At 40.0% G+C, this 13,519-nt stretch overlaps 1 protein-coding gene across 5 annotated transcripts in view; it reads right to left on the bottom strand.

Annotated features, from left to right (window-relative positions):
* The window catches only part of SLC7A2 (solute carrier family 7 member 2), a 65,251-nt gene extending 53,695 nt beyond the window's left edge, over positions 1-11,556 (bottom strand). The window contains exons 1-2 of one of the 5 annotated variants that reach the window (XM_070252868.1): positions 11,382-11,529; positions 10,916-10,997 (exon numbers count right to left, since the gene is read on the bottom strand). The gene's annotated coding sequence lies outside the window, so the exon portion shown is untranslated. Of the gene's footprint in view, positions 1-10,915; positions 11,045-11,381 lie in introns of those variants that run through there. The other 4 variants (XM_070252870.1, XM_023630688.2, XM_070252869.1 and 1 more) reach the window with 4 other exon arrangements.
* Between the last annotated feature and the right edge of the window lie 1,963 nt (positions 11,557-13,519).

Raw genomic sequence — 13,519 nt, 5'->3', positions numbered from 1 at the left:
CTACGAAAGATCTCAGCCTTGACAGCGCGATCTCTGGTGAGCGAGATGGCTCAGGTTTAACTAGAGTTCGCCCATAAACGCTCAGAAGAAGAAAAATGAGAAGGGAGAAGGAAAGAGGAGGAAGAGGAAAGAAGAGAAGTAAGGGGCAGGAGGAAGGAGGAGAAGAAAACCTGGAGCCTGCTGTAAACGCTCCTGCGATTATAAACTGAATTATCTTAACCAGCCACCAGCTCCCACCGCCCCAGGAACATCCCAGCTGCACAAACAGGGTCTCTAACGTCTGTGAGTGCCATCGTACCTGGTGTGGTCAGAAGAGATGTCAAGAAGCTCTTAGTGGGAAAACCGAGGGAATAATAAATGAGAATGGGCTGCTTGCTATTTTTCGTCTAGGGCAGAAACGAACTTAGGGACCTTCTGATATCAGCTCTAAGCCTCTCTTTTCCTAAGCACTGAAATAAACAGTTGAGAAAAAACCAACATTTAGTATTGGGGATTAAGAAGTTAAGAAGAAAATGCTGTTTTCTACAGTTACAGATATTCTCAGCATTTTATTGTTTTTAAATATGAAATATTGTCATTTATGTTACCAGTTAGGAAATTTTGACTTTTCTGCAGATATGTCTGCATATGTACAAACTCCAGCCCATGCTTACATAAGACACACACCTATGAGGAATGGTCAGGCATGGTTCTGCTTGAAACGAAATGCATAAGCTTGTTCTGAGCCTAGAATCTCATGTTTTATTAAAACTAGCAATGCTGTATATGTCTTTAAAGACATAGAAAATTCAACTGAGGAAATAATTTCAGTAGTTCTGTCAAAGTGAACACTAGAGAGATTACTTTCTCTGCTTTAAAACAGTATTCTACAGACATCATTTTGTTGAGGGCAAAAAAAGAATAAAGATTCTTTCATTCTTTGTTCCCCCTTTTATTTCCTTCGATACAAATTATATGTAGTTCAGTAAAATGAGCACTTTTCTTCCAACTCTTGAAAAGAGCGTGAATTCTGATTCATACATACAAAAGTAGAAGTGAAATTATTTAGTTCAGTTTCACTGATTCCCCTAGTCTAATATGTAATGCATTAAAATTATACATGATGAAGTAAAGGCCCATTCTTAAAACAGAAGAGTCTTTCCATTACCATTGGTACCAACAGCTACAGCTGGTGTCTACACTCCTCACTAGTCAATTTTCCTCCACTTCGGTAATACCGTCCTGCCTGCCTTATGCCAGCATCACCTCCACCTTTCACCAGCACACACAAGAGTTAACGAACAACTATGAACAGACTGGTGATGATCAATCAATGGAAAGTCAAATATTAGATAGCAACTGTACTAAATACTTCCAAAATTGAGATTAGAGAAATGATGTGGGTTCTCGAGGCTTTGCTGAAGGTTTAAAATCCTTATAGAAATTAATTTACTACTATTTCAATGTAGTTCAATGACATAAAAAGTGCCTTCAGTTTTCAAAGTCACTGGAACAATTCATCAATTTTAGAAGTAGTCAGGACATGCAACATACCTAGAGTTAGCAATGCAGTAAGAATAGAAAAACACTCTCAATAATTTACAAGAATAACTTTTAAAGTGACAAGGCTGGGTTGTTTGTCCTTCACATTCTTTTTGTACTCTGTAGCAAAAAAGATCAGAATAATGTAAATATGCTATTCATTATTCAGAAAGTTCATGTGATCCATCTCAGGGAGAAAAAATGCACTATCAACACAAATTTTATGCAAAGTCTGCTCTTTTTTCATTTGGCTCACTGAACTAAGTGCAAACCATCTGTTACCTACGATAATCTGAAAAAGCAAAAATTCAAGCAGCATTTTTTTTTTTAAGATAACACAAAGGCACTCCAAACAGAACTTAATTGTTTAAAAGCACTACTTAGGGAGTTAAAATCCTAATGACTTTAGATGGCTTAGAATCCACATTTAAAGTCTTTTTAGGTTAAGATCACATTTTTCCATATTTTTGGTAAAAGCATGACACCTAAAAAAGTTGTTTGCATCATAAGAATGTCACTATACTAAAATGTCTTATTCAAATGTTAATTTCCCAGAAATTCTAAAATCGAAAAACTTGTAAGTTAAAATTGTATCTTGATCTCCATTTATAAAATTCCTACCACAGAGGTGTATTACAGTGATTACGATTTGCTGTCGCAAAAGCAGAAAGGCCCGATATAAATCAGCGCTTTGCTAAGCCAAAATGCTTGAGGTCTTCACTCTGCCCCCAGCTGTCTGACCTCAGATGAATTACACTTCTTAAGATCTATTTCTTAACCTATAAAAAGAGCCCTAAAATGTCATTCTCAGGAGCTTACCTCCCTTCTGAATCTGTGCAGCACCGTGCTTGGCATACACATAGTGCCAGGAACTCAGTAACTGTCCACACCCAGGGAGGCTGGAGATGAACAGCTCCAAAGCTTCAGAAATTGCCCATAAGACAGTTTTCAATGTATTATTTAGAGTTTAGAATACAAAACAGCTATCACAATGGTCTCCCAACTTTTACAGTGGTATAACCAAATTTCCACCATACTGAGCCTTATTCATGTATTATCATCTAATGAAAAAGTGATCTCGTTTTAAAGGTGAAATTCTCATTTTCAGGAGAGATTAAAACCGGCACCAGCCCAGGATATGTTTTCAAAGCTCTAGTACTACAAATTTTTATCAACGCCCACTATTGTGTCTCAATGGCATGTGAATGTGCTTTGTGCTATTTTCTCGATGAACACTGCACACACAAGTCCTACTCCACCTACACAACCACTATGTCACGAATGCAATGCATTTAAAAGAGGGCTTTTTGTAAAACATTACAAATCTTAATCACTTCTAAAGCAAGTTTTGCAAAAGAAAATTCTTCCCTTTGCCTCACTGTTGTACATTAAGCACATTATTATACAAACATGACAAGTAAAGAGAAAGGGTTTCAGTCAGTTATTCTACTCTTTAAAAACTGACGAGGCTCCACAGTGATGCTTATGTGGCTCTTCAGTCTGACCTTTTTATTGCTATTAAACTTTAAGTTTATTACATTCCAGAGATTTCTACAAGATGATCCACATCACACTGACACTGAGCCATAAGACTGGATTTCAAATGTCATTCTAAAGATGCTCCAATTCCAGATATGTAAAAAGGATACTATTTTTATCCACTCTTTTCTTTTCTTGCCAGTTACATATAATTTACAATTCACTTAAAATAATAATCTCAGCTAAATTTAGAATCAAACTTATTTCCATAGGTAGACATAGAAATCTGAAAATTTGGAGGAAAGAAAGGTGGCAATGCTGGAGACAATGAAGTCCAAAGTGTCTGAGGGCAGGAAACCGCTTCCACCATGGCACAAATGAGAATGGGTATCATTGTGTTACTGTCATAGCTCTTTAACTTAGAGACCCCACAACCACACCTACCTCTGAGATGTTCTCAGCTCCTCCCTGGAGGCCACAAGCAGTCTCATGTCAGCAAAAGGAAAGGAAGTATGACCAAAAAGGCCCCATCCTGCCCCAAAGGGTCCTCTCCTAAAATATTTTTCCCAGGAGCTGAAACACCTTCTGAATCTCAGGGTTATTCCGGGTTTCTGAAATTGTAGGTGTCCACTAGTTCGAATTCAGAGTCTTGAACTCCCAGAAAGCTTACATAAAATTATTGGGGCAGAGGCATTTTATGTGCATACATGTGGTTCTTCTTTCTTTCACTAAAGTATAAACGTAATCAGAATAGAGAGAATATGAAACAGCAGCAGCTCCTTCTCTTTTTACCAAAGAACAAGTACCACGAGTTCAAATACAGTTGGTCAAAATTGTATGAACCTTGTCACAAAGGCTTTCATTAGAAAATAAGTCAACGGAAGGTTTTCTTTTTCAACCCGAGTCTCTAGTTCTCCCACTTGATTCACTTATCCAATCTTTTAAGAGTTGCTCAGTTAAATCTCAGAGTCTGCTCAAACAGCATGGCCCTCAAGTTGTAAACATTGATAAGATTTTACTAAAAAGAATGACATTTAACTTCGCCTCCAAATACGTAAATTTATAATATAGATTCAAAAGCCAAAGAGAAGAGGATGTGGTAGGAAAGTAACTCTGAACACCATGAAGCTCCATAAAGACTAACCTGTGATCCACAGAAGCATCTTGTTCACCGCTTGGCACATCCTCACATGGCACAGAGCTGGTGCGCAATACCTACTCCAAGCTGAGGTTCACTCAAAAACTCAGCAGTGCCATTTTATCTTGAGGTGATGAAAAAAATGAACTCCCAGTAGGTTTTAGACTTGAAGTTACTCATTTACAAAAGTCCAGATCAACGCAAAATGTCAAATCTAAAAACTGAAATAGCAACCTCACTTCGCATGATTAATCATAGCCAATCTGACTTCATTTTCTTGCATAGGTTGCCTCGGAACAAAGGAAAATTCCTCAAGTGGCCCAAACACTCTAGAATGTTAATGAGCCCTCAGGATGGATGGACTGTCAAAGCTCATCCTAGGCTCCCTCTAGGTCCCACAGAAACGTCTCCCAAACAATTGCTCAAATTGCAATAGAATTAAAGAAACCAATTAAAACATGTTGTTGGATTCAAACACAAATATAAAATTGTGTTGTTTAATATGATCATTAAAGCAGATAAAAAGTTCATACAGAGTAGCCTGAATTTTTTGGACACAAGCTCTTCCCAGAGGAATTCATACCCAAGTTGATACAAACTATCAGCAAGTTTTCATTTGCATTTTTATCAGGACAAGTACCTACGCAAGTTGGAAACATCCTGTGGACTATGAGCTCTGTGCAAAAATAAGCACCCTTTGCTCAAAGAAACTAGGAACATTATGGAAGTGAACATGAAGTCAGTTTTAAGAGGGAAAAAAAAAAATCACTGTCTTAAAAAAGCTGTCCTTTTGAAGGAAAAGGGAAAATTCTGCTCAATACAGGTGTTCTCTACTCAAAGGAAAAACACAAAGAAGACATTTGTAAAAATTTTATTTACTAATTTAGGAGAAATTTACTTAAAATTTTATTTAGTCATATATTATTTTAAAATAATAATACAATGAATATCCATCCACCACCTAACCCAAGAATCTAAAATGAATAACATTTATTGGCCACACATGAACCAATAATGGCATAACAATAATGTGTTGCAAACGAAGAATTATGATTAATGGAATTCTGAGCATCTGAGGTCCATTAAACAAAAACCTTGTGATTTTTACCTAGTAGAAACGGATTCATCCCAGGATTCCTTTAAACAAAGATTTGCCTCATAGACTGAAGATGTAAGTCAATTTCTTGTCACCCCACTCCCACCACTTCTCAGGAACAATTATCAGATTTTTTTTAAAAAAAGCTATATTCAGGAGAAGCTGAAACCTAGAAGGTAAAGCAACGGTACCCAGCTCCACATCTTCAAGGGAATCTTCCTTGTACAATAGAAGAGCGACGTCAGACAGGAACTGAAGACTATAGTAAATATATTTCTGGTTATATAATTTCTTTTAAAATATTTTTTTCATCTACTAGGCCAATGGTAGGACAATAAACTGAACGTGTTTCCTCCTATCAGAAGAACTCTTCCCTCTCTAACATGGAATGGACCAGTATCTCCTTAGCTATCAGCATTTTTTATCAGTCCTTGGTCCAGTCCTAGCTGAAAGCCAAGACTGGAACCAACACTAAGCTGCAGATGAGGACTGCTTTCCTGGTCTTCAGAGGGACTCCTGTGGGAGAAGTTTTAAAGGGCGGGATGGCTGGAGGCCTCTTGTGATCTTTCCATTCTGGACAAGACCGTTTATGGGTTTTCAACTCATTAAGTTTGTACAAATGTACCAGGTTTGTCTAATATAACAACGCAGCTGTCAGAGTGAGAAATTAAGATAATCTCATGTTAATTTGATCGCACTTTTGCAATGACTTTATTCTTCAAGATGTCCATCTAAAACATAATCTTAATGTCTTTGAATGTCTTTCCTCTAAGACCATTCAGAATAATTTGAATTTTCAGTTAAACATCGGAATTTTATAGAGGTTGGAGTAATCAATAATGGACAATTTTGCCAAATTATTAATAAGTATTATTGCTCTCCCAAAAACAAATTTTGGTGAATAACTGCTCAGCCAGAACTCAAGTCCAAGAGACCCAAGTTTCACCAAAGAGCACCTAGAGAAGCAGTGATTTTAAAGCAATAATAGTAACCGTGATGGTGATGATAATACCTAAAATTGATTGAGCATTTAGTCTGTGTCAGGAACACAAGGGCTACTTAAAAAAAAGGAAAAGTTTAGAATGGATTGTTCTCTTTCCTCCTGACCCCTCGGCTCTTTGTATCACTCAAATGGCAGCTCTATCATTCTCTTCCCATTGTATGCATACTGGTTAACTCCTTCACTGAGTGTTCAAGGCACAGAGAATAGGAAGCAGGTTACTTATTCTTTGCTTCTCTACAGACGCTAGATCTGGGCTGTAGATATATACAACACACACTCATCCAAAATAGATTAACTGCTGATCATGGAAAACTCCAAAGAGAATATCTCATAGGATATTCTTAGAATCAATGTTACAAAGTCATATTTCCCACTCCAAGGGAATCCCAACATATCAAAACAGTATTTGGTAATTTGGTTGCACGTACAATTGCTATAAATTTTGCATATGAGTGTGGTAAATTTGGCCTATTAGTTTCACAAATATCAAATCCAGTTGTTTCCACCAAATGGATACTTTCTTGTAGAAACCAGATAGCATGAATGGGGGGGGCGGGGTGAGGGGGAGAGATATAACCCATATACTTTGGGAAAATGCACTTTGCATGTGTTACAGAGATGACTTCACAGCCCCATCACTCAAATGTATTTCAAGTCCTAGAGATTTTACTGTGATTTTTAAAAGTAAAAATTGAACTGCATTCTAAAAATCCGCCCCGAGTTCATATTGAGAGTAAACAAATAAGGCTGAACATGCAGAGACCCCATTTTCCGTTATGGTTCAATATGCAATAACTTAATCCCACTAGTGACTATCATCATCATCACTTACCAAGATGACAGCTAGAAACCTCGAGCGAAAGCAAGAAAAGACCCTAATCCAATAAGCTTTATCTTCTAATTATAATAAGGTACCAACTTACATAAAATCTTCTGGCCCAAACAGGAGTAGAATGGATCACAAGTGAGCTTTAAGGTTTATTACCTGACGTTTTTGAAGAGACAAGCATCTGTTTTTAAGTGGAACAGATCCACTTATCTTAAAATCTGGGAGAAAAAAAAAAGATGGGCAGAAGTTGACGTATAAAATGAGAGCATCTTAATTACAGCCATCGCTCAGCATCCTTGGTGACACCAAGCTCTATCCACTGTGACCACTAGGTCTCCACTGGAAGGAAGTGGGCTTTACTGGTGTAAACAGCACTGTGTTAGGTATAATTGTATGAAGACGTAGGGAGCCTTGATGAAGCCAGAGTGGGTTAAGGAAGGAAAAGAATTTTCCCCACAACTGTGACAAAAACTAGCAAGCATCAACAAACGACATAAAAATTCTTTGTTGTGTATTGTTCACAAAATATTCCAAAAATGAATACAACATGGTCAGGGGTTGTTTTTTGCTTTTAACTCCTGGAAGAAAGGTTATGAAATGTTCTCATATCATCCACCTCATTGCTGAATCCCAGATTAGGCTCAAGTTCTGAAGAGAGGTGCTGGTATGGCAGCACTACAAAGGGAGGGCAGGTGTGGGTTTTATTTCTCATTTTTTAATTTTTTTTGCAGAGGGAAGGCAAAAAATTAAATATATGACAGTTGCAGCACTAAATCATTACATAGGACACTTCAGCTTGATTTTTCAATCGTGGATGTTAGAAACTCCAAGATTTTCAACAATGTATCATGTCGATACACATCTAGAAAAACAGAACCACAGACTTCTCTGAAGAGAGATATCCAAAGTAAAAGCCTAAATAAGAACAGAAGAGATGTGACCCACATATTCAAATACAGCCTTTTAAACAAAAATCACACTAACTCAAATCTTAAGTTGATACTAATTGTACTTACCAATGAGGAAGTTAACTAATGGCAGCAGAGGCCATTCTCAGAAAGTTTAAGAGTTCATAAGCACGTGAAAAACAAGAGAATGCTGCTTGCTTCCAGAGACTAATAGACAGTTATGTTTACTAAGTTGGACAAGAAAAATTAATAGGTAAACCATAATCTGATTATCTTAACTCAGCTACTAAGAGAGCTTGATCAATTAGGTAGAGCCTGGTAGAAATGAATCCCCAGTTGTTGGTTTGCTTTTGTCAAAGACATCAATAACAATTCCACAGCCACAGACCACACTTCTAAAATAATGGCCAGATAGGCAAGTAAAAGAAAATATAATTTATTAGGACAAATTTGTTACTACCAGGAAAACAAACACACCAAACACCTGTGCTTGTGATGATGGAATAGTAAGTAGCATCATCTTCATATATTAGAGAGTGTGTTTGTTACTTGCTTTCTGGTGTGGACAGTACTGAAGTCATCTGTTTATAGGTGTTGTAACTTTCTATAAAATTACAACAAAACGAAAAACTACTCTTAAAATCTACCAATGAAGGGTTTCCCAAAGGTAAAAATAATTGTAGCCTCTCTTCAAAACTGGAACTACACGTTACTTTTGGTTGTCCAGTACCTGGTGTAGAGTAAGGAATCAGTAATTTTCAACGAGGAATATACATTTGAAGACAAACTGAACACCCTTTCTCAAACTATTGAACTCAGTGGCATTCACTCTACAATAAAGACACACTCAGCACGTATGTGCCAGACACTGTGTTAGGCAGTACAGTGAAGAGTCATTAAAACAGAAGACAAAGAAAAGAACAAATTCATTAGGTTTTTTTAAATCAAGGCTATATCTACATGATTTTGAATATTAAGATTAAAGATGTAGAAATGAGTTAACCACGTAGATGTTCTAGATCATTCAGACAAGTGATATCATGTAATTGGAAACTTACAGTTAAGTGAGTTTTTCAGTATTCAGTTGGATGACAAAATATTCCAATGAGGCACACAGTACTAAATATGTGACTATTTAGAAATATATTCAACTGAAAACTTTGCTTTTGTTCTAAACGTTTGACATCAGTAAGGAGTCTACAAGAAGCCAGACCTTAAAAATCAATGTGTTCATATCATATTTGGGGAAATAATAAAACAAATAGCAACCTAAAGGTGTTTTCAAGATTCTGTTCTGAAAGTTGGTCACTGAAGGGCACCAAAATAAAACCAGCAGATGGCTCTGAACACTTAATAAAATGTAGATAGGTAGATAGCTAGGTAGATAGATACGGACATATGGAGCAGCAAGCAAATACAACAAAACAGAAGGGAAGACAGAAACTAGGCTAAACAGAGAAGTTACCAAAGGAAAACTATGAGGAAAAGCCATCTGAAAAAGTAGGACTAAAAAGAGAAGAAATGGCCACAGATAAGGGCTCCAGGTGTGGCCAAAAGAGACAAAATAAGGATAACTTAAGCAAAGATGCATGAAAGAGAACAAAGGTGGAGCACACAGAATGGAGACTAGGCACTCCCACTCCACAAAGGCGAGCAGGTTTGTAATGGAGAGAAAGGTGAACTTCAAAATTCTTCAGACGCCTATGTTCAAGTGACAAAAACATAGGAGAATAAAAGATGAAAATCTCCAGAGTATTCTCAGACTTTTTCATCTCCAACAGCTACCATGTCTCCCCTCCCAGCCTTTATTCTCCTTTACAGACTCTTGACTCTAAATCCAGTGACAATGGTTAGAGACCTCGGAAACAAAAAGGCTTTGCCGATGTGCTTATGCGGCCAAAGATTCTGCAAACTGAATCCCTGCAGATTCCACGCAGAGTTTTACTCTGGTCTTCAAAGCCATGGCACACCCTAAAAGATTAAACTGGCATTCCCTAATCGAGGCACAGAGTGGAAACCAAGTAAGGGACAAGGGAGGAAATCTGAAAAATCCTAACAAATGATATGGTTTCGCAGAGTCAATCCAGAATAGCCAACTAGCATCTTTTTAGTAAAGGGAGAAAGAAAAAACGCAAATACTCTTTGCACTGAGCAATAATTTCATGTTAAGCATTAGTGCAATTAAAAGAAAAACGCATTTACCATTACAAATAGGAAAAAGCAACCATAAGAAAGTATATAATTAGAATATTCTTACCCTGTACATCCCCTAGAAAAGAATACAGACACAAAGTTTGCAATTTCCTGAGGAGGCAATTATTAATGCGAAGGGGGAAAAGAGGTGACAGAAATTTTTTTAAAGACTGGCTGGGGCAAAAACGAAAAAATATCAGGTCGGAGGCCACATACACCGTAACTTCATATCGCAGGCCCCCAGGCAAAATTCAGATAGCTCTATTTGAATAAAATCTGACGGTGTCCCCTCATTAAAAGGATGAGTGTTTCTGTAGAGACGACTAGATAAATCTTATTACTAGTCCTAAACGAGCCACCTAAACGCTGTTTTTAGGCAGTTCTGCATAAATATTTGACAGTTTGAATAGGTTGAACATTTATTTTCACTCCTGAAATCTTGGTACTGTTCCACTTCGAAAGACACACATGACGCCATGAGCGTATTTTGTAAAAGGTGCAGGACACAATCTCTGAACACGTTACTCCACGGATTAGACACGTGTAACTCGAAGTTGGAAAGTTCTCCGGAAGAACCGGTGTTGGATGATGGGCTTCGTGACTCCCTAAGCGTCAAGAATGGCATTTGGAGTTCAGAACGCTGCATGAAATCGGCTTAAAAGAGCAGAACCCACCTCAAACGGGTTTCAAACTGCCCTGTATTTTACTCGCGAATACCCCCAACAACCCCCAAGACGGGCCATGTTACCTGTCCTACCAGTCCCGAGCAGGTGTAGGATGTGAAAAGGCTTCCAGAGCTCCAGGACGTGGTCTGTACTCAAACCAAGACCCTCAAGAGAGCGGAAGGCGACTTCAGGGACTCCTCAGGGTGCACACGGTGGGACGCCCGGCTGCCCTCCCGGGGAGGGGTGCCCAGAGACCCTTGGGACAAGAGTGGCTACAAGGTCCCCCGCGGAGTCGCCGTGCCAGGCGGTCTCCCAGCTCCCGCGACCCGCGCGCCCGAGCCTGGAGCGGAGGGCGAGGGGCCGCGGCGGGAGCCCCTCCCGCAGCCCCGGGACGCTCAGGCTCAGAGCGGCCGGAGCGCGGCCTCGGGACAGCTGCGCGCAGCCGGCCGCGGCCCTCGGCGCCCCCGCCCCAGCCCCTCCGCTTGGGCCCCGGCGCCTAGGCCGCCCCTCCTGCGGCCCCTCCGCGCGGCCGGAGACTTGGCAACTTACGGGGGCCGCGCCGAGGGGGCGGCGGTGGGCGAGCGGCCGGCGCGCGTCGGGGCCCGCGGCTCGGGGAAGCGGGAGGAGCGGCCGCCGCCTCTGGTCCGCGCGGAGAAGAGCGCCCGGGCAGCCGCGCCGCGGAAGGTGGGCTGGGCACGTGGGCGCCCCTCGGGGTAGCCGCGCAGGGGGCGGGGCCCGGGGCGGGGAGGCCCCGCCCCCTCCGCGCCCCCGAGCCCGCCTCCCGCCCCGCCCATCAGGGCCGCGCTCGCCAATGCTCGGGGTGGGTGGTGTCCGGCCGCCGCCGCGGGGACCGTGTGCGGCCGGAACTGGGGCGCCCGTGGGCGTGCGCTCGCCTGGGGCTCGGCCGGGGGGCGCCCGAGGGCGGCCGGCTCCTGGGGCAATGGCCTGGGAAGCCGGGCTCTGCAGGAGGGAAAAACGGGGCGGCCCGTGAATTCTTGCTTCTCCCGGAGGAGGACCCAACCTTGGGCATTTCTGCAGCTTCTTCTAAGCGGAGTTCTTCCAAATGGGGATTTCGTCCCGCGTTTACTTTCCCTTTTGAGAAGACTTCATAAATAAGAAAATAATGAGAATACAATATAATAATGATGCGGATCACTAGAAGCCCAGATGGGTGTGCTTTGTCAGATAGTACTAACATCACCAGTAAAAGCCATAAGAGTTTATGAAAGTGTGCAGTTGCTATTTTGAAAATTCCGGTAATGTGAATCGGTCGTCCTGATTATTTGGGGGTGGACTGTAAGAAAATGACATTTGCTGTGTCCAAGCGAACAAGAGCAGAAGTTACACAATCAAGGTTTCTCATACTGTGCTATTGTTTACTTTAGGAGTCTCTGATAAGATTAAAGTCACAATGTGAAACTCTGTTAATTTTCATGCAAAAGGAGGTAAAACACTGGCGCTGAATTGAACAGTGAATGTATATTATCATTTTTGTTTGATAAAAAGAGTTACCTTATTTTGTTTAATAGTGTGGTAAACATCTCTTTATTCATCTACTAGTAATTTTATTAACTTTGGCAAAGTGCCAGATTCATATTGCTGCATTACATTTATTTTTGATATGATGTTCTAATGTCATTCTTCTTTAAGACGTGTTTCCCAGGAGAATCTGATTAAAGATTTGGGCCTTCACTCCAGAAAATGGTACGTGCACAAAATCTCATGACTCTTCCTGAAGTTCATGTACCCCATGAAGCCATCTATGAACCCCATTAAAGAAATGCAAGCCTAAATAGCACCATGGCTGCAAGGATATTATCTGTTCTAGTAAATGTCCTAAGTAATAGAGACTCTGTCAATATAAATTTATTTTTACAGTATAAAAGAGATTCCTTACACAAATAATCATTAACGTTGAGGGAAATGGTAAGTGTTGACTCTGACACCAGATTCACTCAGCCCACGGGGCTGGGAGGCATTGCACAAGAGGGTGAAGACTCAAAACGCAAGAGATTTTGTCTAATTTCTAAGAGTGAGAGATCTGATTTAAAATTTTTTCTCCTGGTTCTAAAAAAAAATAGTGGCTGTTATTTTCAAATTTAAGAGAGTATTCCCCCACATCTTTTTATTTAAACACCCTAAAGGGACCATCTGATTAGGTTGCAGCACAGTGATTTGGGATAAACTAATCTTTTTGACATTTAGAAACTGCCAATTTAGTCAGAATACCAAGGTTTGAGTTTATCTAGTAATCTGACCATCTGATTTTGTTGAGACAAGAACACGTTGTGTCCGTGTGTGTGAATAATAAAAACTACTTCATCTCTAAGTAAAAATGAGCAAGTCCTTTCTAACAAGCACGGTTTGATGAATATCTTGACACACTAGAGTCTTTGACATATATTCCTTTTCCTGTTTGAAATTATTGATTACCTGTGAATCCCGCATCTCATCTTTGGTTATTTCTCAACCTTTAAAATGTGTTTAGATGTAGAAAGAATAGAATGTTCACAGATCTAGTATGAGTCTCTAAGATGGACTATGAGAGACGAGGGAAATTAGAATAGAATATTAACAAAATATTTGAAATGGATGAAGCTATTTTGACTTCATCCTTATTTGCATTTCCTTTTGCGCTACTCTGTTCCTGCTAGTCAGAATGGACTTTGCATTTTCTTCCTAGTTGA

This window comes from Equus caballus, chromosome 27 (assembly GCF_041296265.1).
Source record: "Equus caballus isolate H_3958 breed thoroughbred chromosome 27, TB-T2T, whole genome shotgun sequence".
NCBI lineage: Eukaryota > Metazoa > Chordata > Mammalia > Perissodactyla > Equidae > Equus > Equus caballus.
Note: the sequence above shows the minus strand (reverse complement) of the source record. Positions and strands in the feature narration are given on the sequence as shown.